The sequence below is a fragment of the Brassica oleracea genome, chromosome C4 (assembly GCF_000695525.1).
Source record: "Brassica oleracea var. oleracea cultivar TO1000 chromosome C4, BOL, whole genome shotgun sequence".
Taxonomy (NCBI): domain Eukaryota; kingdom Viridiplantae; phylum Streptophyta; class Magnoliopsida; order Brassicales; family Brassicaceae; genus Brassica; species Brassica oleracea.
The window spans coordinates 46,144,766-46,145,109 of NC_027751.1; the positions used below are offsets into that span (position 1 = coordinate 46,144,766).

Genomic DNA, 344 nt, shown 5'->3' on the forward strand with positions numbered 1-344 from the left:
TCCCCCTAACATCAAATCCCTTTGGTAGGGTAAGCTAAGAGCATGTTGAGTTGGCTCAGACATTTCATCGAACACCTTCCGGGCAATGAAATGTCTAGAGTTCTAAACTAGAATGGCCAACTCTTGCTTAGCATTAAGATCACTCAATCAAGCAAGAAAACATATTAATCTACTCTAAACATTCTAGATCATCACTTAATCATCCTAATCATCCTGACCCATTAATCCAAAGATGACTACTCACTCATTATCGTGATAAACACTAGATCATTGGTTGATCTAAGTCTAAACATGATTAATGATCAAAGCAATCAAGTAAACACAAGAGAAATTGATCAAGATTA

General features: G+C 36.0%; 1 pseudogene; it reads right to left on the minus strand.

The window, feature by feature from the left end:
• LOC106339044 overlaps positions 1–344 on the minus strand; it is a 13,903-nt pseudogene that overhangs the window by 1,317 nt on the left and 12,242 nt on the right.